This window comes from Ahaetulla prasina, chromosome 2 (assembly GCF_028640845.1).
Source record: "Ahaetulla prasina isolate Xishuangbanna chromosome 2, ASM2864084v1, whole genome shotgun sequence".
Taxonomy (NCBI): domain Eukaryota; kingdom Metazoa; phylum Chordata; class Lepidosauria; order Squamata; family Colubridae; genus Ahaetulla; species Ahaetulla prasina.
This window is the reverse complement of record NC_080540.1, coordinates 257,136,880-257,163,968: the sequence shown is the minus strand read 5'-3', so window position 1 is coordinate 257,163,968 and position 27,089 is coordinate 257,136,880. Positions and strand designations below refer to the sequence as shown.

General features: G+C 41.9%; 1 long non-coding RNA gene across 1 annotated transcript in view; it reads right to left on the bottom strand.

Moving 5' to 3' along the window:
* Positions 1 to 1,049: 1,049 nt before the first annotated feature.
* LOC131191847 (uncharacterized) overlaps positions 1,050 to 27,089 on the bottom strand; it is a 42,724-nt gene continuing 16,684 nt past the window's right edge. The window contains exon 3 of the long non-coding RNA XR_009153585.1: positions 1,050 to 1,124. This is a non-coding gene — a long non-coding RNA (uncharacterized LOC131191847). The remainder of the gene's footprint in view (positions 1,125 to 27,089) is intronic.

The following is a 27,089-nucleotide window of genomic DNA, read 5'->3' as shown; positions in this document are numbered from 1 at the left end:
GGCAGTCACTGTGGACCTTTGTGTCCCAGAGGCCTCTAAAGTGACAATTTCTATAGCCAGGCAATAGAAAAGCAGCAGCAGTTAGATGCACTTCTGGATTGCCTCTGGATTCAGGAGAAAAAGGAGAAAAGAAAAAAGAATTAAAGATGTTTTATCTCTTATCGTTTCCATGAATGCACTGAACCAGTTTCACTTGGTAAATGGACACTCCAAGTAAATTCAATGGTGGATTTTCCAGTATGGTATGTGGACACCATACACCGAAGAGGGGGTGGGAGTAGGGTGAAGGCAGCCATTTTTTTCTGCAGTAATCCTAGTGATGCAGCGTCATAATATAACCTCCTTGAAAGGCCCTAAACTTTGGTCTAGTAAAATAGATTACTTCTATTTGTCACAGCAGAGGGAGCGGAGCAGTGTACAAAAGCAAGAAAAGTCTCTCTCTCTCTCTCTCTCTCTCTCTCTCTCTCTCTCTCTCTCTCTCTCTCTCTCTCTCTTTTACATATAAGCCCCAATCATACAAATTTAGATGGTATTTCCAGCTCAGCAGCTCCTTAACTTTGCACTGGAGAATGAGGCTAAGTTATAAGGGTACTTATCAATCCGAGTCTCTCTTGTGAGAATCCCCCCTCTCAGAAAAATGAAATATTTGGGGGGATATTAAAAAGATAGGATAGAATATTTCCCCTAAAGGAGAAATGGAAAAAAGGGAGGCAGAAACCAGCTCCAATTTCCCTGCCCCAAACAGAAACTGTAAAGAGGCCAATTTATACAAATGCAGATTTGGCGATCCATTTCAGAAAGATTGGGTCAGGAAGAAACTTCATATAAGCAACACAATCAAGCCAAAGGTTGACAAAATTAGCTCAGGCAAACATCTAGGATTTGCATTTCCATTTTCATCTATAGAGCCAGCCATGACCCTTACATGACCCCATAGGAATCCAAATGGTATAAAACCCACCCACTCTAGACTCCATTTTGTCACCTGTCCCAGAATCACATGTGGTTGGTGGTTCTGCTTCATCAATAAAGGGAACCTTTCTTTCCAATCAGCCTCCAGCCTGCATTTTATTTCCAGTGCCTTTCTCCCAGCTTGGAACTGGAACTGGGTATTTCTTCCAACACTATTATATATCAAGAAAGAAGTTATGAAGTTTTGTTTACCAAGTACTGATGCTTTTTGATTATTACCAAAATGCAATAATTCAATACAATCGAGGATTACAAATTCACTTTTCTTTTCCGCTTTTTAAGGTCATAACATCAGCATCTCTACTTCCATAACAGTGAAGAAGCAAATGCAAACTATGGCCCAGACAGATGAATCACAGAATTAATGTGTGAGGAGGCGTAAGTGTAGGCAGCTGAAATGAGGAGTGAATAACAGAGCTTAAAATGTCTATAAGCAGTAGCAGACTGCAATTCACTCAGGATGTTTTGGAACAGAAGCTAAACAAACACAAGCTCTTTTTAAATCTCCCCAGCTACAATGAAAATTATCAGCTAGTTTGCTTTTAATGACAAGATTGGAAAGAGCTCCTTGGTAATAAAATCATGCCCAAAAAGAATTAGAGAAACACTCCGTTTCTATCCAAAGTAAATGCAATCAGCTTGAATGTAAAGAAAAGCCAGATTCATCACAACAATGAGACATACTTTAGTTTCTATTCAGGAAAACAACCATCTGGCGATGATAGCATGGATGTTAAAACAAATAATAGGTAGATCAAGGAGAAGAAGACTGTGGTTGAAAAACACTTTGCTTAATTAGATCAGCAAATGTCATGTCAAAATAATCTACAGTTAGACAAAGGAGATGCCATTTAATTTGAGAAAAGTTTCTGTGCTAAAGATTGTTATTGGCTTATAATGGGAGATTGAAAAGAGAGAATCAGAATTTCTAATTACTAGAACTTTGAATTGCCATTTGTCCAATTTCTTCTGTGTTCAAACCTGAATATCTATATCTGTATGGAATCAACCTGGTGGACGGCCTATTTTGTTTGGCTCTTAGGCTCAAGAGGTGTATTCATTTTTATTAGGTATAGGACTTTTTAGGCACAAGTCTACACAAAATGTTTTAACACAGATTTGTGCAGTTGTGTTGGGAAATATTGTAAGCTCTGCATTACGGGTCAAATGAAGAATAATATAAAGAGGTTTTTTAAAAAAAAACTTTTGGGAAATTACAACACAATAAAAAGGGATCAAAATTGTTAGAATTAACAAAAAGATATAATAATGCAATATGCAATGTTTCAACTACTGTAGTCATTGGTTTTATTTTTAATATATCATAGCACCAGTATTATGGTTCGTGAAACCTATGTATGCATACACAGAAAATATGCAAGTGCGTAGTAGTGGCAGATACTTAAATACTTATCAAGGGCTTTATTATTGGCAGCCTATATAAATGGACAGTTGGCAATCTGTCATGACTAGCAGAACATTGATCTTTTTGAGTTTTCTTTTAATCCTTTCCTTCCTCTCTGGTCAGTTAGACATGATCCATCAAAATCTGGTCCTATACCATCTCATCTCACTGAGAGCATATGCACCAAGACAAATTCCTTGTGTGTACAACCACCCTTGGCCAATAAATTCTATTCTATTCTATTCTATTCTATTCTATTCTATTCAGGATCTTTATTGGCCTTCATTGATCTCTATATTATTGAATGGTGCGGTGGCCTAGAGGTGGAGCTCTTGCCTCACAATCAGGAGGCTGTGAGTTTGATCCTAGGTAGAGGTAGATATTTCTCTCTCTCTCAGCACAATGAGGCAATATCTGCTGAACAAAACTCTGCATTGGTGACAGGTCAGGCATCCGGCCAGTAAACCCTCCACTCCATTCAGTTGCCCAGGCTCCACTCGCAAGGGATTATGGGGTTGTTGAAAGAAGAAGCTTGGTCTCTCTATTATTCTAGAACCAGCAGATCTTCATCAGTACAAATCGTGTAAATCCATCTTGGTTTACTAGCCATCCATCTTTTTCTTTTCCATCTCTAGTTCTCCTTTCCTGAGAATTCTGCATGTGTGAATGTATTTATCTATTTCAATCACAGACGTAACAAATGTACCACAGATGTAATTTTCTTAATCCAAGCTTTTCATCTTAATGTACATTTTATGTTCCATGGAGATCACATGGCAAACAGTGCTGAGCTGTATCATTCTATTATACACACTTGTAGACATCCTAATTTTCCCCCTGATGAAATATTGCAGTATGCATTTTGTAGCAGAACCTGTCCTATTTAGGAAGGTTTCTTCCCTGTAAGAAGTTGGAATGAAATGGATGCTAAAGTATAATCTTTATACCTTAGTATAGAGATCTGAGGAGTACAAACAGAAGGTGATCATAACATGCTTATGTGTGGAGCTAGGTTTGGAGAAATATTTAACGTTTCTTCACTCTTAACTGATAATGGCAATTTTAGCACATACGTTACAGTTTTCCCATGTTTCCTACATCAAAATTGTAGAAAATTATTCTTGCACATTGCAGGATACACAGTAATGTTTGCAGCAATCATGGTCCATAGGGACTCAAATGAGGGTTTCGAGAGCCTGTGGCTTGAGTAGAAAACATCTAGGCTGAACAAACTATAACCAGGGTTTTTGTTGTTGTTGTTGTTGTTTTTCTATACTGTGCTGGCAGAAGTAAAAAGCAACAAAGTGCCTTTCCTTAACCACCAGCTAAAAAATATGTGTTCTTGATTATTTGTTTTTAATCCTTTGGATTCATTCAAGCTTCAGTCCTCCACTTCCAGCTGGAGGGTAACTTATAAAAGAATTGCTATCAATTCTTTTTGAAAATAAAGAAAGCTCCATGTTATAGCCGACACAGATCCTGACATAATTTCCATTCTTTCACGTTGTTTTATCTTGTTCGGCAGATGCTGAACAATTTGTGAGACTTTTGAAGCACCATCAGGTACACACAGAGAGATTGCTATTGAAGTACCATTTTTCCGTGATTTTCTCTCACCTTCCTGCTGTATCTTGATAGCGACACCTGCTCTTTTTAGGGTAGCACTGTGCTAGTTGGGTTTTCAAGTGCATAATCTATCTTTAACAGATAAATTTAATGAGGTTTTTCAAGATACAGGCTGACAGAAATCAAAGCTCAGTGATCTAATTAAATTGCTGGCTCACTGATGCAATGGCACCGGAAACTTAATCTTTGGTCTTGTAGTCTGTATTATAAATTGAGAAAAATAATGTCACGACTTATTAATTTCACACTTTATGACAAGACACAGACCTAACTGATAGCAAAAGCCATTTGACAATTTCTGTGAGAAGATTTGTGCTTTTGTTCTTTCTCTTTTAAACACCAATAGCTTTCTTCCAAATGTTGATTAGATATAACCCATTGGGATTTCCATTGACATCAGCAGACTATTGTTTGTTTGCTGCTTTGGCTAAACTTTGTCTAACGACTTGCTTTGAATATTATCATATCAACTAAAATGTGCAGGCATCATATGCTGCTGAAGTTAAGAATGCCATCCCAGAGTATTTCGTTAGAAATTAATACCTCTGAATTCAATGGGACTTGCTTTGTAGAAAAGATTCTTAAAACCAAGCCTAAATTACAAAGATACATCATAAAATTAATATCTTTATATTTGCTTCAGAGTGTCTCTATCCATAACTATATGCATGCCCAACCTATAATTATTCCCATATCTTCAATAGGTAGGTAGATAGGTATGTAGATAGTTCTTATTTACCCTCCACTAAAGGGACATTTAGTGACTCTGAATAAAGGTTTAGGACAGGGGTTCCTAACAGGGAGGGTGGGAGGGTGGGGGTGTTGTATGCTCGCACCCCCTGGGGGTGAGAGACAATATTAGAGGGAGTTTGAAAACTTGGATTTAGAAGTTTCAAAATTATAGTGTGTATGGATAATTATATGCATATAATTATTTACTTTTATAAGGGGTGCGAGAATATATCAGAAGCATTCTAGGGGTACAGGGTATAGAAAAGGTTGGGAACCCCTGGTCTAGAAAAAGTTTTAATTTGTTTTGAGATTAGATTTCAATTTAATGCTCACATGATTCTTAGATACAACTGATTAGCATAGCAATCTTGGTAATACATAATGTTGGTTCTATCGCTTCAATATTCTTTATATAAATCTTCTCTAATTGTGCACTGAAAAATATGTGGGAATACAATTACTTTAATTTCCACCAGAATGGAAATTTTTTTAAAAATATTTTTACTGACATCACTTCAAACTGGAGTCTTTAACTGGAGGTTCCTAGTATTAAATATAATATCATGGACTCTTAACAGCGTTTAACTTCTTACTAGCCTGCATGTTATGATCATTGCTTCAGTTATATCCAATTCCACCTTGGTCTTGTTTCTATTTGAACATCATCTATTTAATTTGGTTTCAAGCCATTGTCATTGTTTTTGAGACAATAACCTGCTAAATTATCTAAAGAGAACACTCTTCAATAGGGCTATTTTAATGGCAGGCACACTCTTGCATAAGATTTGTCCAGCAATGTGAATGCACACAACTGTGCCATCAATATAACTGAGACTTGCCAGCCTAGTATCTCAACCCAACACCTATATCTGAAAAAAAATCAAGAACATACACAGTAAACACAATGGCCTAAAATGACTATAGTGCTACAGGATTAGAGAGACGAAAGTTGACATCTATCAATTATCATAGTCTGATGGTAACCTAAATCACTGGATAGATTCGCAACTTTGCATGTTTTTGAATTCCTTGTCACTGGTAAAACACCACAAATCTAGTTCAGCTTCTCATCCAGTGTTCTCCCTATATAGCGAGCTTTATGGATCAATAAGGCTGTGCACAGATTATATTTGGATTCAATTCAAAAGCAGTTTGATTGAATTCCCAGACTGAATTGATTTTCCAAACTGACCACATTGATCTATTCTTCAAATCGAATTGAATGCCTCCTATTTATCTGACAATTCAGAAAATCAAATCAAACTGAATCAGGTATTTCTTTTGCATTTCATCTTCACATTTAAAAATGCAGATAGTCTATCTGGAGGGATGTCCATTAATAGGATAGTGGCAAGTGAGGAAAGGGAATTTAATTATTTGTTCTCATACTATTTATGTGACAAAATCACTCCTTTGAAGCTGTTCTTTATTTTAGAAGAAAAATCTGCCATAATCCCAATCATTTTTCACAATCCCAAAATGTGTGGTTACCTGCATTTCCAAATGCGCAAATCAAATGAAATGTGGACATCTTTTGAGATAGTGATCAGTTTCAGCAACTCAAGGATTTTAGCATGTTCTCTCTCTCTCTCTCTCATAGATAGATAGATAGATAGATAGATAGATAGATAGATAGATAGATAGATAGATAGATAGATAGATAGATAGATCTTTGGTTGTTCGGGTTTTCTCCCGTGTAAAATTGGAAGTGTCTTGGCGACGTTTCGACGAAGTCTCATTCGTCATCTTCAGGCTTCAGCTTCGTGCTTCTGGGAGCAATGTGTGATTGCAGCTGTTTCTTCCTTTTTAACTGCTAGTGGGGGTTTGAACTGTGCTCTGATTGGATGTGGGTTTTTTTGTGCTCTGATTGGATGGGGTTTTTGTGCTCTGTTTGGATGGGGGTTTGTCTTGTTTGGGTGGGGGCTTGGTTGTGCTCAAATTAATCTGAGTTGCAGGGGGATCTGAGCTGGTGAGCTGCACTGCTGCTGTTTGGCTTCGTGTTCGTGGTCGTGCTACATCTTCGTAGTGGGTGTCAGTCTGCTGCATGTATGGATTGGAGGGGTTTGAAATGGCTAATGTTGCAGCTGCGGTCTGGCTTCTGGTCCTTGGTCGTGCTTCCTGATCAGTGTGGGTTTGGGTGTGCTTTCTGGGTGGATGTGTGGTGGTGACATCCTGTGTGGACCTCGTGAGTGTGGGTCTGGTGTCATTCCTCGTATTAGGGACACGTTTGTCAATAAGGGCAGGTTTCCAAATGGCTGGTAGGCGGAGGTATCATCTCGTTTGTTCATGCTGTGTGGGCGTTTTCTATCTCGATGGCTTCTCTGATTATTCTGTTGTTAAAGTGTTCAGTTTTGGCGATAGTTCTGGTCTTTTAAAGTCAATATCGTGTCCTGTGACTTTAAAGTGTTGGACCAGGGAAGAAGTTGGTTCCTCTTTTGAATGAGTTCTTGTGTTCTTCAATGCGCACTTATTCTTCTGTTGGTTTGTCCAATGTATGTGGTGGGGCAGGCGGTGCATGGGATTTCATATACTCCTTGATTTTCTAACTCAATTTTGTCTTTGGGGTTTCTTAGGATGGTGGATATTTTTGGTTTGTGCAGAATGCTGTCTTGATGTTATGTTTGTGGAGGATCTTGCTGATTCTGTCTGTGGTGCCTTCTATATATGGGAGGAGGGCTGTGCCATTTTCTTGCTCTCTGTCTTGGGTTTGAGTGGGGGTTCTTTTGGATTAGTTTGGTAATCTTATTTCTCTGGAATCCATTGGATGTTAGTACGTTTGTGAGAGTGTGTAGTTCGGTTTTTAGGTGTTGTTCGTCAGCTAAGCATTTTGTTCTAGAGATGAGTGTCTTGGCTACGGAGTTGATCTGTGCTGGGTGGTGGTGTGAGAGTGCATGCAGATAGCGGTTTGTGTGTGTTTTCTTCTGGTAGATGGTGTGTCCTAGGGAGCCATTGGGTTTCTTGTAGACTAAGACATCTAGGAAGGAAGTTGGTTGTTAACTTCTGTTTCCATGGTGAACTGTATTTTGGGGTGTAGGCTATTGAGGTGTGTGAGGAAGTTTTCAAGTTTTTCTTTCCGTGTGGCCAGATTATGAAGGTGTCGTCACGATCTGAGCCAGAGTTTGGGTTTGTGATCAGATTTTTCTAGTGCTTGGGTTTCAAAGTGTTCCATGTAGAGGTTGGCAATGACAGGTGAGAGGGTGATCCCATGGGTGCGCCTTCTATTTGTTTGTTTGTTTGTTTGTTTGTTTGTTTGTTTGTTTGTTTGTTTGTTTGTTTGTTTGTTTGTTTGTTTGTTTGTTTGTTTGTTTGTTTGTTTGTTTGTTTGTTTGTTTGTTTGTTTGTTTGTTTGTTTGTTTGTTTGTTTGTTTGTTTGTTTGTTTGTTTGTTTGTTTGTTTGTTTGTTTGTTTGTTTGTTTGTTTGTTTGTTTGTTTGTTTGTTTGTTTGTTTGTTTGTTTGTTTGTTTGTTTGTTTGTTTGTTTGTTTGTTTGTTTGTTTGTTTGTTTGTTTGTTTGTTTGTTTGTTTGTTTGTTTGTTTGTTTGTTTGTTTGTTTGTTTGTTTGTTTGTTTGTTTGTTTGTTTGTTTGTTTGTTTGTTTGTTTGTTTGTTTGTTTGTTTGTTTGTTTGTTTGTTTGTTTGTTTGTTTGTTTGTTTGTTTGTTTGTTTGTTTGTTTGTTTGTTTGTTTGTTTGTTTGTTTGTTTGTTTGTTTGTTTGTTTGTTTGTTTGTTTGTTTGTTTGTTTGTTTGTTTGTTTGTTTGTTTGTTTGTTTGTTTGTTTGTTTGTTTGTTTGTTTGTTTGTTTGTTTGTTTGTTTGTTTGTTTGTTTGTTTGTTTGTTTGTTTGTTTGTTTGTTTGTTTGTTTGTTTGTTTGTTTGTTTGTTTGTTTGTTTGTTTGTTTGTTTGTTTGTTTGTTTGTTTGTTTGTTTGTTTGTTTGTTTGTTTGTTTGTTTGTTTGTTTGTTTGTTTGTTTGTTTGTTTGTTTGTTTGTTTGTTTGTTTGTTTGTTTGTTTGTTTGTTTGTTTGTTTGTTTGTTTGTTTGTTTGTTTGTTTGTTTGTTTGTTTGTTTGTTTGTTTGTTTGTTTGTTTGTTTGTTTGTTTGTTTGTTTGTTTGTTTGTTTCTGGCGTTCTTGTAGTCTTGAGTTTGTTGGTGTGCGTGTCTGTCTTGAGGGTGGTCTGTGTTTCGCCTCCAGACGGCAAGTTGTTTGATTTGTCCCAAAGTGCAGGGTGCATCTTGTTGCTGAGTTTGAGGTGAAGTGAGGAGATCTTTGTTGATTTGATCTAGGAGGAATCTTTTGTGTGAAGTTCATTTCTGATTAAGGCCAATTCTGTTCTTTTAGGATGCGTTTGGTGGCTGCAGAGTTGGAGTGGAATTTCAATTGAAGCATTTGGGGATTAAATTTTCATCGCGGCAGTTTCGTAGGAATGCGAGGTCACATAAAATGGAAGCTCTTTGGACTTCTAGTTTTTCATAGGTCCTGGTCAGATGGTGGATTTCTCCCGTAGAGGTGCAATATTTGTTTTCTGAGGTTTTCACGGTGTTTGTATATAGGTCTTTGGTTGTTGGGTTTCTCCGTGTAAAATTGGAAGTGTCTTGGCGGCGTTTCGTGAAGTCTCATTCGTCATCTTCAGGCTTCAGTGCTTCTGGGAGCAATGTGTGATCGCAGCTGTTTCTTCCTTTAACTGCTAGTGGGGTTTGAACTGATTGGGTGGGAGCTTGGCTGTGCTCTGATTGGATGGGGTTTTTCTGTGCTCTGATTGGCTGGGGTGTGTCCTGTGTTGGTGGGGCTTGGTTGTGCTCAGTCTAATCTGTGCTGCAGGGGATTTGAGCTGGTGAGCTGCACTGCTGCTGTTTGGCCGTGTTGTGGTGGTGCTACATCTTCGTAGTGGGTGTCAGTCTGCTGCATGTATGGATTGGAGGGTTTGAAGTGGCTAATGTTGCAGCTGCGGTCTGGCTTCTGGTCCTGGTCGTGCTTCCTGATCAGTGTGGGTTTGGGTGTGCTTTCTGGGTGGATGTGTGGTGGTGACATCCTGTGTGGACCTCGTGAGTGTGGGTCTGGTGTCATTCCTCGTGTTAGGGACACGCTTGTCAATAAGGGCAGGTTTCAAATGGCTGGTAGGCGGAGGTATCATCTCGCTTGTTCATGCTGTGTGGGCGTTTTCTATCTCGATGGCTTCTCTGATTATTCTGTTGTTAAAGTGTTCAGTTTTGGCGATAGTTCTGGTCTTTTAAAGTCAATATCGTGTCCTGTGACTTTAAAGTGTTGGACCAGGAAGAAGTTGGTTCCTCTTTTGAATGAGTTCTTGTGTTCTTCAATGCGCACTTATTCTTCTGTTGGTTTGTCCAATGTATGTGGTGGGGCAGGTGCATGGGATTTCATATACTCCTTGATTTTCTAACTCAATTTTGTCTTTGGGGTTTCTTAGGATGGTGGATATTTTTGGTTTGTGCAGAATGCTGTCTTGATGTTATGTTTGTGGAGGATCTTGCTGATTCTGTCTGTGGTGCCTTTATATATGGGAGGAGGGCTGTGCCATTTTCTTGCTCTCTGTCTTGGGTTTTAGTGGGGGTTCTTTTGGATTAGTTTGGTAATCTTATTTCTCTGGAATCCATTGGATGTTAATGCGTTTGTGAGTGTGTAGTTCGGTTTTAGGTGTTGTTCGTCAGCTAAGCATTTTGTTCTAGAGATGAGTGTCTTGGCTACTGAGTTGATCTGTGCTGGGTGGTGGTGTGAGAGTGCATGCAGATAGCGGTTTGTGTGTGTTTTCTTCTGGTAGATGGTGTGTCCTAGGGAGCCATTGGGTTTCTTGTAGACTAAGACATCTAGGAAGGGAAGTTGGTTGTTAACTTCTGTTTCCATGGTGAACTGTATTTTGGGGTGTAGGCTATTGAGGTGTGTGAGGAAGTTTTCAAGTTTTTCTTTCCCGTGTGGCCAGATTATGAAGGTGTCGTCTTAGTATCTGAGGCAGGGGTTGGGGTTGGGGTCAGGTTTTTCTAGGGCTTGGGTTTCAAAGTGTTCCATGTAGAGGTTGGCAATGACAGGTGAGAGGGTGATCCCATGGGTGCGCCTTCTATTTGTTTGTATTTTTGTCCGTTATAGATGAAGTATGTGTTGGATAGGCAGTGGTTGGTCAGATCTAGTATGTGCTTGGGGGGGTTATATTTGTTTTGGATAGCTGTCAAGGCTTCTTTGATTGGCACTTGGGTGAAGAGGGATATGACATCAAAGCTCACGAGTAGGTCGCTGGGCTGTAAGTTTTGTTTCTTTATGATCTCTATGAACTGGAATGAGTTTTTTACGTGTGAGGCGATGGATTCTGCATAGGGCTGTAGTTGTTTGGCGAGAAATTTGGCTAGGTTTTGTAGAGGTGAGCCTATGGAGCTGACTATGGGTCTGAGTGGGGGTTCCTTCTTTGTGTATCTTGGGAGGCCGTGAGCTTAGGGCATCTGGATGATTTCTTTCTGGGAGTGATTCTTGGTTGGATTTCTTCACTGATGGGGAGGCTTTTATTTTGGATCTAGTGGTTTTTTCTAGGTAGGTGGTGGGGTCTGTTTTTAGGGGCTTGTATGCAGGGTCTTGGAGTAGGTTGGTTAATTTGGTTTGGTAGTCAGATGTGTTCATAACCACCGTGGCGTTGCCCTTGTCTGCTGGTAGGATTATTATGCTGGTATCTTTTTTCAGGTTAAGTAGTGCTGTCTGTTCCTCTTTGGGTAAGTTGCTTTTGGGTGGCTTGCTGCTGCAGAGGATGTTGGTGATTTCGAGTCTGATTTTGTTAGCGTCATCGGGGTTGATTTTGGTCAGGCTGGTTTCAACTCCGCATATAATGGTCTCAGTGGGGATGTATTTGGGAGTGACTGCAAAGTTGAACTTTGGAAAGGACATCGGTTTCAGCTTTGGTGAGGATCCTATCTGAGATGTTATGCACTGTTTGTTTCATGTGTTGCTGTGAGGGTGGAGGTTTGTTTCTGGCGTTCTTGTAGTCTTGAGTTTGTTGGTGTGTGTGTCTGTCTTGAGGGTGGTCTGTGTTTCGGCTCTCCAGGCGGCAAGTTGTTTAGTTGTCCCAAAGTGCGGGTGCATCTTGTTGCTGAGTTTGAGGTGAAGTGTGAGGAGATCTTTGTTGATTTGATCTAGGAGGAATCTTTTGTGTGAAGTTCATTTCTGATTAAGGCCAATTCTGTTCTTTTTAGGATGCGTTTGGTGGCTGCAGAGTTGGAGTGGAATTTCAATTGGAAGCATTTGGGGATTAAATTTTGATCTCGGCAGTTCGTAGAATGCAAGGTCACATAAAATGGAAGCTCTTTGGACTTCTAGTTTTCATAGGTCCTGGTCAGATGGTGGATTTCCTCCCGTAGAGGTGCAATATTTGTTTTCTGAGGTTTCAGTGTTTGTATATAGGTCTTTGGTTGTTGGGTTTTCTCCCGTGTAAAATTGGAAGTGTCTTGGCGGCGTTTGACGAAGTCTCATTCGTCATCTTCAGGCTTCAAGCTTCGTGCTGGGAGCAATGTGTGATTGCAGCTGTTTCTTCCTTTTAACTGCTAGTGGGGTTTGAACTGATTGGGTGGGAGCTTGGCTGTGCTCTGATTGGATGGGGTTTTTGTGCTCTGATTGGCTGGGGTGTGTCCTGTTTGGTGGGGGCTTGGTTGTGCTCAGTCTAATCTGTGTTGCAGGGGATTTGAGCTGGTGAGCTGCACTGCTGCTGTTTGGCCGTGTTCGTGGTCGTGCTACATCTTCGTAGTGGGTGTCAGTCTGCTGCATGTATGGATTGGAGGGTTTGAAATGGCTAATGTTGCAGCTCGGTCTGGCTTCTGGTCCTTGGTCGTGCTTCCTGATCAGTGTGGGTTTGGGTGTGCTTTCTGGGTGGATGTGTGTGGTGACATCCTGTGTGGACCTCGTGAGTGTGGGTCTGGTGTCATTCCTCGTGTTAGGGACACGTTTGTCAATAAGGGCAGGTTTCAAATGGCTGGTAGGCGGAGGTATCATCTCGTTTGTTCATGCTGTGTGGGCGTTTTCTATCTCGATGGCTTCTCTGATTATTCTGTTGTTAAAGTGTTCAGTTTTGGCGATAGTTCTGGTCTTTTTAAAGTCAATATCGTGTCCTGTGACTTTAAAGTGTTGGACCAGGAAGAAGTTAGTTCCTCTTTTTGAATGAGTTCTTGTGTTCTTCAATGCGTGCACTTCATAATCTGGCCACACGGGAAAGAAAACTTGAAAACTTCCTCACACACCTCAATAGCCTACACCCCAAAATACAGTTCACCATGGAAACAGAAGTTAACAACCAACTTCCCTTCCTAGATGTCTTAGTCTACAAGAAACCCAATGGCTCCCTAGGACACACCATCTACCAGAAGAAAACACACACAAACCGCTATCTGCATGCACTCTCACACCACCACCCAGCACAGATCAACTCCATAGCCAAGACACTCATCTCTAGAACAAAATGCTTAGCTGACGAACAACACCTAAAAACCGAACTACACACTCTCACAAACGTACTAACATCCAATGGATTCCAGAGAAATAAGATTACCAAACTAATCCAAAAAGAACCCCCCACTAAAACCCAAGACAGAGAGCAAGAAAATGGCACAGCCCTCCTCCCATATATAAAAGGCACCACAGACAGAATCAGCAAGATCCTCCACAAACATAACATCAAGACAGCATTCTGCACAAACCAAAAAATATCCACCATCCTAAGAAACCCCAAAGACAAAATTGAGTTAGAAAATCAAGGAGTATATGAAATCCCATGCACCGCCTGCCCCACCACATACATTGGACAAACCAACAGAAGAATAAGTGCACGCATTGAAGAACACAAGAACTCATTCAAAAAGAGGAACCAACTTCTTCTCTGGTCCAACACTTTAAAGTCACAGGACACGATATTGACTTTAAAAAGACCAGAACTATCGCCAAAACTGAACACTTTAACAACAGAATAATCAGAGAAGCCATCGAGATAGAAAAACGCCCACACAGCATGAACAAACGAGATGATACCTCCCGCCTACCAGCCATTTGGAAACCTGCCCTTATTGACAAACGTGCCAAGACACTCATCTCTAGAACAAAATGCTTAGCTGACGAACAACACCTAAAAACCGAACTACACACTCTCACAAACGTACTAACATCCAATGGATTCCAGAGAAATAAGATTACCAAACTAATCCAAAAAGAACCCCCCACTAAAACCCAAGACAGAGAGCAAGAAAATGGCACAGCCCTCCTCCCATATATAAAAGGCACCACAGACAGAATCAGCAAGATCCTCCACAAACATAACATCAAGACAGCATTCTGCACAAACCAAAAAATATCCACCATCCTAAGAAACCCCAAAGACAAAATTGAGTTAGAAAATCAAGGAGTATATGAAATCCCATGCACCGCCTGCCCCACCACATACATTGGACAAACCAACAGAAGAATAAGTGCACGCATTGAAGAACACAAGAACTCATTCAAAAAGAGGAACCAACTTCTTCCTGGTCCAACACTTTAAAGTCACAGGACACGATATTGACTTTAAAAAGACCAGAACTATCGCCAAAACTGAACACTTTAACAACAGAATAATCAGAGAAGCCATCGAGATAGAAAAACGCCCACACAGCATGAACAAACGAGATGATACCTCCCGCCTACCAGCCATTTGGAAACCTGCCCTTATTGACAAACGTGTCCCTAACACGAGGAATGACACCAGACCCACACTCACGAGGTCCACACAGGATGTCACCACCACATCAAGGCAACCATGTAGAGGTTGGCAATGACAGGACCAGGTGATCCCATGCTTCACTGTTTGTATTTTTTATAGATGAAGTATGTGGGAAGATGTGGTTGCAGATCTAGACAGCTTGGGGGTTATATTTGTTTTGGATACAGCTTCAAGGCTCAGATATGCACTTGGGTGAGAGGATGACATCAAAGCTCACCAAACAGGTCACAAGAATCTTTATGATCTCTATGAACTAATGAGTTTTTACTGAGCTACCCATAGCTTAGTTACGAGAAAGCTGTTTGTAGAGGTGAGCCCAGAGCCTATGGGTCTGAGACCTTCGTATCTTGGGAGAGCCAAAGGCACTGATGATTTCATATACTCCTTGATTTTCTAACTCAATTTTGTCTTTGGGGTTTCTTAGGATGGTGGATATTTTTGGTTTGTGCAGAATGCTGTCTTGATGTTATGTTTGTGGAGGATCTTGCTGATTCTGTCTGTGGTGCCTTTTATATATGGGAGGAGGGCTGTGCCATTTTCTTGCTCTCTGTCTTGGGTTTTAGTGGGGGTTCTTTTGGATTAGTTTGGTAATCTTATTTCTGAATCCATTGGATGTTAAAACGCTGAGAGTGTGTAGTTCGGTAGGTGTTGTTCGTAAGCATTTGTTCTAGAGATGAGTGTCTTGGCTACAGAGTTGATCTGTGCTGGGTGGTGGTGTGAGTGCATGCAGATATTTGTGTGTGTTTTCTTCTGGTAGATGGTGTGATCCAAAGCCATTGGGCAGACTGAGACTAGAAAACTAGAAGTCCAAAGAGCTTCCATTTTATGTGACCTGGATTCCTTAAACTGCCGCGATGAAAATTTAATCCCCAAATGCTTCCAATTGAAATTCCACTCCAACTCTGCAGCCACCAAACGATCCTAAAAAGAACAGAATTGGCCTTAATCAGAAATGAACTTCACACAAAAGATTCCTCCTAGATCAAATCAACAAAGATCTCCTCACACTTCACCTCAAACTCAGCAACAAGATGCACCCTGCACTTTGGGACAATCCAAACAACTTGCCGCCTGAGAGCCAAACACAGACCACCCTCAAGACAGACACGCACACCAACAAACTCAAGACTACAAGAACGCCAGAAACAAACCCTCCACCCTCACAGCAACACATGAAACAAACAGTGCATAACATCTCAGATAGGATCCTCACCAAAGCTGAAACCGATGTCCTTTCCAAAGGATTCAACTTTGCAGTCACTCCCAAATACATCCCCACTGAGACCATTATATGCGGAGTTGAAACCAGCCTGACCAAAATCAACCCCGATGACGCTAACAAAATCAGACTCGAAATCACCAACATCCTCTGCAGCAGCAAGCCACCCAAAAGCAACTTACCCAAAGAGGAACAGACAGCACTACTTAACCTGAAAAAAGATACCAGCATAATAATCCTACCAGCAGACAAGGGCAACGCCACGGTGGTTATGAACACATCTGACTACCAAACCAAATTAACCAACCTACTCCAAGACCCTGCATACAAGCCCCTAAAACAGACCCCACCACCTACCTAGAAAACCACTAGATCCAAAATAAAAGCCTCCCCATCAGCGAAGAAATCCAACAAAGAATCATTCCCAGAGAGAAATCATCCAGATGCCCTAAGCTCACGGCCTCCCAAGATACACAAAGAAGGAACCCCCACTCAGACCCATAGTCAGCTCCATAGGCTCACCTCTACAAAACCTAGCCAAATTTCGCCAAACAACTACAGCCCTATGCAGAATCCATCGCCTCACACGTAAAAACTCATTCCAGTTCATAGAGATCATAAAGAAACAAAACTTACAGCCCAGCGACCTACTCGTGAGCTTTGATGTCATATCCTCTTCACCCAAGTGCCAATCAAAGAAGCCTTGACAGCTATCCAAAACAAATATAACCCCCAAGCACATACTAGATCTGACCAACCACTGCCTATCCAACACATACTTCATCTATAACGGACAAAATACAAACAAATAGAAGGCGCACCCATGGGATCACCCTCTCACCTGTCATTGCCAACCTCTACATGGAACACTTTGAAACCCAAGCACTAGAAAAATCTGATCACAAACCCAAACTCTGGCTCAGATACGTAGACGACACCTTCATAATCTGGCCACACGGGAAAGAAAACTTGAAAACTTCCTCACACACCTCAATAGCCTACACCCCAAAATACAGTTCACCATGGAAACAGAAGTTAACAACCAACTTCCTTCCTAGATGTCTTAGTCTACAAGAAACCCAATGGCCCCTAGGACACACCATCTACCAGAAGAAAACACACACAAACCGCTATCTGCATGCACTCTCACACCACCACCCAGCACAGATCAACTCCGAGCCAAGACACTCATCTCTAGAACAAAATGCTTAGCTGACGAACAACACCTAAAACCGAACTACACACTCTCACAAACGTACTAACATCCAATGGATTCCAGAGAAATAAGATTACCAAACTAATCCAAAAGAACCCCCACTAAAACCCAAGACAGAGAGCAAGAAAATGGCACAGCCCTCCTCCCATATATAAAAGGCACCACAGACAGAATCAGCAAGATCCTCCACAAACATAACATCAAGACAGCATTCTGCACAAACCAAAAATATCCACCATCCTAAGAAACCCCAAAGACAAAATTGAGTTAGAAAATCAAGGAGTATATGAAATCCCATGCACCGCCTGCCCCACCACATACATTGACAAACCAACAGAAGAATAAGTGCACGATTGAAGAACACAAGAACTCATTCAAAAAGAGGAACTAACTTCTTCCCTGGTCCAACACTTTAAAGTTACAGGACACGATATTGACTTTAAAAAGACCAGAACTATCGCCAAAACTGAACACTTTAACAACAGAATAATCAGAGAAGCCATCGAGATAGAAAAACGGCCACACAGCATGAACAAACGAGATGATACCTCCCGCCTACCAGCCATTTGGAAACCTGCCCTTATTGACAAACGTGTCCCTAACACGAGGAATGACACCAGACCCACACTCACGAGGTCCACACAGGATGTCACCACCACACATCCACCCAGAAAGCACACCCAAACCCACACTGATCAGGAAGCACGACCAAGGACCAGAAGCCAGACCGCAGCTGCAACATTAGCCACTTCAAACCCCTCCAATCCATACATGCAGCAGACTGACACCCACTACGAAGATGTAGCACGACCACGAACACGAAGCCAAACAGCAGCAGTGCAGCTCACCAGCTCAAATCCCCCTGCAGCACAGATTAGACTGAGCACAACCAAGCCCCCACCAACACAGGACACACCCCCAGCCAATCAGAGCACAGAAAACCCCATCCAATCAGAGCACAGAAAACCCCATCCAATCAGAGCACAGAAAACCCCATCCAATCAGAGCACAGCCAAGCTCCCACCCAATCAGTTCAAACCCCACTAAAACCCAAGACAGAGAGCAAGAAAATGGCACAGCCCTCCTCCCATATATAAAAGGCACCACAGACAGAATCAGCAAGATCCTCCACAAACATAACATCAAGACAGCATTCTGCACAAACCAAAAATATCCACCATCTGACCAGGACCTATGAAAAACTAGAAGTCCAAAGAGCTTCCATTTTATGTGACCTTGCATTCCTACGAAACTGCCGCGATGAAAATTTAATCCCCAAATGCTTCCAATTGAAATTCCACTCCAACTCTGCAGCCACCAAACGATCCTAAAAAGAACAGAATTGGCCTTAATCAGAAATGAACTTCACACAAAAGATTCCTCCTAGATCAAATCAACAAAGATCTCCTCACACTTCACCTCAAACTCAGCAACAAGATGCACCCTGCACTTTGGGACAACTAAACAACTTGCCGCCTGGAGAGCCAAACACAGACCACCCTCAAGACAGACACGCACACCAACAAACTCAAGACTACAAGAACGCCAGAAACACACCCCTCCACCGTCACAGCAACACATGAAACAAACAGTGCATAACATCTCAGATAGGATCCTCACCAAAGCTGAAACCGATGTCCTTTCCAAAGGATTCAACTTTGCAGTCACTCCCAAACACATCCCCACTGAGACCATTATATGGAGTTGAAACCAGCCTGACCAAAATCAACCCCATGACGCTAACAAAATCAGACTCGAAATCACCAACATCCTCTGCAGCAGCAAGCCACCCAAAAGCAACTTACCCAAAGAGGAACAGACAGCACTACTTAACCTGAAAAAGATACCAGCATAATAATCCTACCAGCAGACAAGGGCAACGCCACGGTGGTTATGAACACATCTGACTACCAAACCAAATTAACCAACCTACTCCAAGACCCTGCATACAAGCCCCTAAAACAGACCCCACCACCTACCTAGAAAACCACTAGATCCAAAATAAAAGCCTCCCCATCAGCGAAGAAATCCAACAAAGAATCATTCCCAGAGAGAAATCATCCAGATGCCCTAAGCTCACGGCCTCCCAAGATACACAAAGAAGGAACCCCACTCAGACCCATAGTCAGCTCCATAGGCTCACCTCTACAAAACCTAGCCAAATTTCTCGCCAAACAACTACAGCCCTATGCAGAATCCATCGCCTCACACGTAAAAACTCATTCCAGTTCATAGAGATCATAAAGAAACAAAACTTACAGCCCAGCGACCTACTCGTGAGCTTTGATGTCATATCCTCTTCACCCAAGTGCCAATCAAAGAAGCCTTGACAGCTATCCAAAACAAATATAACCCCCGCAAGCACATACTAGATCTGACCAACCACTGCCTATCCAACACATACTTCATCTATAACGGACAAAAATACAAACAAATAGAAGGCGCACCCATGGGATCACCCTCTCACCTGTCATTGCCAACCTCTACATGGAACACTTTGAAACCCAAGCACTAGAAAAATCTGATCACAAACCCAAACTCTGGCTCAGATACGTAGACGACACCTTCATAATCTGGCCACACGGGAAAGAAAAACTTGAAAACTTCCTCACACACCTCAATAGCCTACACCCCAAAATACAGTTCACCATGGAAACAGAAGTTAACAACCAACTTCCTTCCTAGATGTCTTAGTCTACAAGAAACCCAATGGCTCCCTAGGACACACCATCTACCAGAAGAAAACACACACAAACCGCTATCTGCATGCACTCACACCACCACCCAGCACAGATCAACTCAGAGCCAAGACACTCATCTCTAGAACAAAATGCTTAGCTGAGAACAACACCTAAAACCGAACTACACTCTCACAAACGTACTAACATCCAATGGATTCCAGAGAAATAAGATTACCAAACTAATCCAAAAGAACCCCCACTAAAACCCAAGACAGAGAGCAAGAAAATGGCACAGCCTCCTCCCATATATAAAAGGCACCACAGACAGAATCAGCAAGATCCTCCACAAACATAACATCAAGACAGCATTCTGCACAAACCAAAAATATCCACCATCCTAAGAAACCCCAAAGACAAAATTGAGTTAGAAAATCAAGGAGTATATGAAATCCCATGCACCGCCTGCCCCACCACATACATTGACAAACCAACAGAAGAATAAGTGCACGATTGAAGAACACAAGAACTCATTCAAAAAGAGGAACTAACTTCTTCCCTGGTCCAACACTTTAAAGTCACAGGACACGATATTGACTTTAAAAAGACCAGAACTATCGCCAAGATACACAAAGAAGGAACCCCACTCAGACCCATAGTCAGCTCCATAGGCTCACCTCTACAAAACCTAGCCAAATTTCGCCAAACAACTACAGCCCTATGCAGAATCCATCGCCTCACACGTAAAAACTCATTCCAGTTCATAGAGATCATAAAGAAACAAAACTTACAGCCCAGCGACCTACTCGTGAGCTTTGATGTCATATCCTCTTCACCCAAGTGCCAATCAAAGAAGCCTTGACAGCTATCCAAAACAAATATAACCCCCAAGCACATACTAGATCTGACCAACCACTGCCTATCCAACACATACTTCATCTATAACGGACAAAAATACAAACAAATAGAAGGCGCACCCATGGGATCACCCTCTCACCTGTCATTGCCAACCTCTACATGGAACACTTTGAAACCCAAGCACTAGAAAAATCTGATCACAAACCCAAACTCTGGCTCAGATACGAGACGACACCTTCATAATCTGGCCACACGGGAAAGAAAAACTTGAAAACTTCCTCACACACCTCAATAGCCTACACCCCAAAATACAGTTCACCATGGAAACAGAAGTTAACAACCAACTTCCTTCCTAGATGTCTTAGTCTACAAGAAACCCAATGGCTCCCTAGGACACACCATCTACCAGAAGAAAACACACACAAACCGCTATCTGCATGCACTCACACCACCACCCAGCACAGATCAACTCCGTAGCCAAGACACTCATCTCTAGAACAAAATGCTTAGCTGACGAACAACACCTAAAACCGAACTACACACTCTCACAAACGTACTAACATCCAATGGATTCCAGAGAAATAAGATTACCAAACTAATCCAAAAGAACCCCCACTAAAACCCAAGACAGAGAGCAAGAAAATGGCACAGCCCTCCTCCCATATATAAAAGGCACCACAGACAGAATCAGCAAGATCCTCCACAAACATAACATCAAGACAGCATTCTGCACAAACCAAAAATATCCACCATCCTAAGAAACCCCAAAGACAAAATTGAGTTAGAAAATCAAGGAGTATATGAAATCCCATGCACCGCCTGCCCCACCACATACATTGGACAAACCAACAGAAGAATAAGTGCACGATTGAAGAACACAAGAACTCATTCAAAAAGAGGAACCAACTTCTTCCCTGGTCCAACACTTTAAAGTCACAGGACACGATATTGACTTTAAAAAGACCAGAACTATCGCCAAAACTGAACACTTTAACAACAGAATAATCAGAGAAGCCATCGAGATAGAAAAACGCCCACACAGCATGAACAAACGAGATGATACCTCCCGCCTACCAGCCATTTGGAAACCTGCCCTTATTGACAAACGTGTCCCTAACACGAGGAATGACACCAGACCCACACTCACGAGGTCCACACAGGATGTCACCACCACACATCCACCCAGAAAGCACACCCAAACCCATACTGATCAGGAAGCACGACCAAGGACCAGAAGCCAGACCGCAGCTGCAACATTAGCCATTTCAAACCCCTCCAATCCATACATGCAGCAGACTGACACCCACTACGAAGATGTAGCATGACCACAAACACGAAGCCAAACAGCAGCAGTGCAGCTCACTAGCTCAGATCCCCTGCAGCACAGATTAGACTGAGCACAACCAAGCCCCCACCAACACAGGACACCCCCAGCCAATCAGAGCACAAAAAAACCCACATCCAATCAGAGCACAGCCAAGCTCCCACCCAATCAGTTCAAACCCCCACTAGCAGTTAAAAAGGAAGAAACAGCTGCAATCACACATTGCTCCCAGAAGCACGAAGCTGAAGCCTGAAGATGACGAATGAGACTTATCGAACGTCGCCAAGACACTTCCAATTTTACACGGAGAAAACCCGAACAACCAAAGACCTATATACAAACACCCGTGAAAACCTCAGAAAACAAATATTGCACCTCTACGGGGAGGAAATCCACCATCTGACCAGGACCTATGAAAAACTAGAAGTCCAAAGAGCTTCCATTTTATGTGACCTTGCATTCCTACGAAACTGCCGCGATGAAAATTTAATCCCCAAATGCTTCCAATTGAAATTCCACTCCAACTCTGCAGCCACCAAACGCATCCTAAAAAGAACAGAATTGGCCTTAATCAGAAATGAACTTCACACAAAAAGATTCCTCCTAGATCAAATCAACAAAGATCTCCTCACACTTCACCTCAAACTCAGCAACAAGATGCACCCGGCACTTTGGGACAAATCCAAACAACTTGCCGTCTGGAGCGCCGAAACACAGACCACCCTCAAGACAGACACGCACACCAACAAACTCCGAAGACTACAAGAACGCCAGAAACAAACCCCTCCACCCTCACAGCAACACATGAAACAAACAGTGCATAACATCTCAGATAGGATCCTCACCAAAGCTGAAACCGATGTCCTTTCCAAAGTATTCAACTTTGCAGTCACTCACAAATAAATCCCCAATGAGACCATTATATGCGGAGTTGAAACCAGCCTGACCAAAATCAACCCCGATGGCGCTAACAAAATCAGACTCGAAATCACCAACATCCTCTGCAGCAGCAAGCCACCCAAAAGCAACTTACCCAAAGAGGAACAGACAGCACTACTTAACCTGAAAAAAGATACCAGCATAATAATCCTACCAGCAGACAAGGGCAACGCCACGGTGGTTATGAACACATCTGACTACCAAACCAAATTAACCAACCTACTCCAAGACCCTGCATACAAGCCCCTAAAACAGACCCCACCACCTACCTAGAAAAAACCACTAGATCCAAAATAAAAGCCTCCCCCATCAGCGAAGAAATCCAACAAAGAATCATTCCCAGAGAGAAATCATCCAGATGCCCTAAGCTCTACGGCCTCCCCAAGATACACAAAGAAGGAACCCCACTCAGACCCATAGTCAGCTCCATAGGCTCACCTCTACAAAACCTAGCCAAATTTCTCGCCAAACAACTACAGCCCTATGCAGAATCCATCGCCTCACACGTAAAAAACTCATTCCAGTTCATAGAGATCATAAAGAAACAAAACTTACAGCCCAGCGACCTACTCGTGAGCTTTGATGTCATATCCCTCTTCACCCAAGTGCCAATCAAAGAAGCCTTGACAGCTATCCAAAACAAATATAACCCCCAAGCACATACTAGATCTGACCAACCACTGCCTATCCAACACATACTTCATCTATAACGGACAAAATACAAACAAATAGAAGGCGCACCCATGGGATCACCCCTCCCACCTGTCATTGCCAACCTCTACATGGAACACTTTGAAACCCAAGCACTAGAAAAATCTGATCACAAACCCAAACTCTGGCTCAGATACGTAGACGACACCTTCATAATCTGGCCACACGGGAAAGAAAAACTTGAAAACTTCCTCACACACCTCAATAGCCTACACCCCAAAATACAGTTCACCATGGAAACAGAAGTTAACAACCAACTTCCTTCCTAGATGTCTTAGTCTACAAGAAACCCAATGGCTCCCTAGGACACACCATCTACCAGAAGAAAACACACACAAACCGCTATCTGCATGCACTCTCACACCACCACCCAGCACAGATCAACTCAGAGCCAAGACACTCATCTCTAGAACAAAATGCTTAGCTGACGAACAACACCTAAAACCGAACTACACACTCTCACAAACGTACTAACATCCAATGGATTCCAGAGAAATAAGATTACCAAACTAATCCAAAAGAACCCCCACTAAAACCCAAGACAGAGAGCAAGAAAATGGCACAGCCCTCCTCCCATATATAAAAGGCACCACAGACAGAATCAGCAAGATCCTCCACAAACATAACATCAAGACAGCATTCTGCACAAACCAAAAATATCCACCATCCTAAGAAACCCCAAAGACAAAATTGAGTTAGAAAATCAAGGAGTATATGAAATCCCATGCACCGCCTGCCCCACCACATACATTGGACAAACCAACAGAAGAATAAGTGCACGCATTGAAGAACACAAGAACTCATTCAAAAAAGAGGAACCAACTTCTTCCCTGGTCCAACACTTTAAAGTCACAGGACACGATATTGACTTTAAAAAGACCAGAACTATCGCCAAAACTGAACACTTTAACAACAGAATAATCAGAGAAGCCATCGAGATAGAAAAACGCCCACACAGCATGAACAAACGAGATGATACCTCCCGCCTACCAGCCATTTGGAAACCTGCCCTTATTGACAAACGTGTCCCTAACACGAGGAATGACACCAGACCCACACTCACGAGGTCCACACAGGATGTCACCACCACACATCCACCCAGAAAGCACACCCAAACCCATACTGATCAGGAAGCACGACCAAGGACCAGAAGCCAGACCGCAGCTGCAACATTAGCCATTTCAAACCCCTCCAATCCATACATGCAGCAGACTGACACCCACTACGAAGATGTAGCATGACCACAAACACGAAGCCAAACAGCAGCAGTGCAGCTCACTAGCTCAGATCCCCCTGCAACTCAGACTAATTTGAGCACAACCAAGCCCCCACCCAAACAGGACACACCCCCAGCCAATCAGAGCACAAAAAAACCCACATCCAATCAGAGCACAGCCAAGCTCCCACCCAATCAGTTCAAACCCCCACTAGCAGTTAAAAAGGAAGAAACAGCTGCAATCACACATTGCTCCCAGAAGCACGAAGCTGAAGCCTGAAGATGACGAATGAGACTTCGTCGAAACGTCGCCAAGACACTTCCAATTTTACACGGGAGAAAACCCGAACAACCAAAGACCTATATACAAACACCCGTGAAAACCTCAGAAAACATATATATATATATATATATATATATATGTAGGTCTTGGCATATTTGGGTCTTTTCCTGTGTAAGGTTGAGAGTATCTTGGCGACATTTCGATGAGGTCTCATTCATCATACCCGTGAAAACCTACAAAAACAAACAAACATACATACATACATACATACATACATACATACATATCAGGGATTAAATGCTCCCGGTTCGGACCGGCTCGTCCAATCTGGTAGCGATTGGCATGGCATGCCACCACCACACATCCACACAGAAAGCAGACTCAAACCCACACCAATGATGAAGCACGACCACGGACCAGAAGCCAGACTGCAGCTGCATCATTAGCCATTTCAAACCCCTCCAATCCATACATGCAGCAGATTGACACCCACCATGAAGATGTAGCATGACCATGAATGTGAAGCCAAACAACAGCAATACAGCTCACCAACTCAAATCCCCCTGCAAATCAGACTAACCTGATCACAACCAAGCCCCCCCCAAACAGAACACACCCCCATCCAATCAGAGCACAGCCAAACCCCTAACCAATCGGAACACACCTCCACCCAATCAGAACACAGCCGAGCTCCCAACCAATCAGTTCAAACCCTCACTAGCAGTTAAAAGGAAGAAACAGCTGCGATCACACATTGCTCCTAGAAGCACGAAGCTGTAAACACCAGCCTGAAGATGATGAATGAGACTTCGTCGAAACGTCGCCAAGACACTTCCAATTTTACGCAGGAGAAAACCCGAATAACCAAAGACCTACACATACACACACACACACACACACACACACACACGTCTGAGTGTGCATTGAGAATTATGCTGATTCATACTACGGTTTTATCACAAATATTTGTATTGGTAATCTCATGAGATTACCAATGTGCACTTTGATGTACAAGAAAATCAAAAAGTAATTTCATGCTAGAGTTTCATATTGACCCTTTCTCTGTGTACAATGATTGAGAATAATGTGTTCCACCCCTAGTAACATAGCATGGAATCAATCCAATTAGAAAGGAAAACATTCCTTTCTTAGGCAATTGGAAGAAAGTGAAGAGTTCCTTGACATTTGGTATCTAGAGCATCTTTGTTTATATACAAATAAAACAGAGTTGCATGTGGAATATTGCAAAGTAATTTGAATTTCCATAACTTGCCACAGGATGGCGCCATACTATTAAGCCATAGATTTGATTAATTGATTCCTCCCTTGCACTTTTAGACTGGACCAAATGTTTTAACTTTTAGTTTCCAATATTTTCTTAACTTCTGAAAAATAAGTTGCTGAAAAGAACGAGGAACAGTAGAGATCACAAACTGATATATTAGATAGGAGAAGCTACATATTGACGATCTACATACAAAAAAAAATAATCAAGTCTACATACGAAGGGCAAGAAAATTTTATCCTGGGTAGTTACATTGGGTAATGTAACTACCCAAATTTCATAATACTAATCAATCAACATTTTTAATATATCCCCATTTAAAAAGCAAAAGAAAAGAAAAAAGAAAAAGCTTGCATTCTCAAATAATTAAACTAATTTCAAAATGATTTCAAATCTGTTTTTTATGGCACCCTGTGCCAACCTGAAGTCACTAACGTATGTTGGGTCCACAACTCCTAAAATTCTTTCCACCATGACGTAGAGTTCTGGGAGTTGTACTTAAAGCACATCTGGATGTTATCTGGTTAGGAAAGAGTGCCTTGGATCAAGGGTATTTCAGTTGGTGTAATCTGATCTGGGATGCAAAAATCAAGCTAACATCACAAGGCAGCAAGAAGATACAGAACACACTAACTCTGTGGTGTTCTGATTTAATCATCTGAATGTTTGAACCCCATGTTTGGTAGCAAGGTTCCAAATAATATTGACCTATCTGGGATTGGACCAGAAATTGATTTTTCAATAAAATGAGGAACTAGACCTAAAGCTTAAGTTACAGAGAATCGGCTAACAGTAAAGTCAATGAAATACTAGTTATATTATTCACTGTCAAAAAGAAAACAGGTGTACAAGCAGTGGTGAAATCCAAATTCTTCTACTACCGGTTCTGAGGGCG